This window comes from Arachis ipaensis, chromosome B10 (assembly GCF_000816755.2).
Source record: "Arachis ipaensis cultivar K30076 chromosome B10, Araip1.1, whole genome shotgun sequence".
NCBI lineage: Eukaryota > Viridiplantae > Streptophyta > Magnoliopsida > Fabales > Fabaceae > Arachis > Arachis ipaensis.
Genome location: NC_029794.2, coordinates 115427183 through 115427553, shown reverse-complemented (window position 1 = coordinate 115427553; position 371 = coordinate 115427183). Strand labels below are relative to the sequence as shown.

Below are 371 nucleotides of genomic sequence, written 5' to 3'. Positions count from 1 at the left end.
TGCTACTGTAATCTTCACCCCTTTTGTTTTTTTTCTTTTTGATTTTAAAACATTTAACGACCAAGAAATTTTTTATTTATTTCTTGTTTTTTAATAACAAGCATAAAGTTAATTATTTTTATTTGGTATATATTTGTATGCGAGTTTATTTAAGAAAACTTTCAGTAATAATACATAGAGAGGCCAATGAGTAATAGCTCAAATGGCATAGTCTCCCCATACTCAATTAAGAGGTTGCGGTTCGAGTCTCATATTTTTGGTAAAAAAAAAATACATAGAAAGATTAATCTCTAATTTTTATGAAACTCCTCCAATTTTAATTTTTAATAAAATAAAAAAAATTGAACTTTAAACCATAAAATAAAATTTAA

General features: G+C 23.7%; 1 protein-coding gene across 1 annotated transcript in view; it reads left to right on the top strand.

Moving 5' to 3' along the window:
• LOC107623923 (carotenoid cleavage dioxygenase 8 homolog B, chloroplastic) overlaps nt 1-371 on the top strand; it is a 4966-nt gene that overhangs the window by 923 nt on the left and 3672 nt on the right.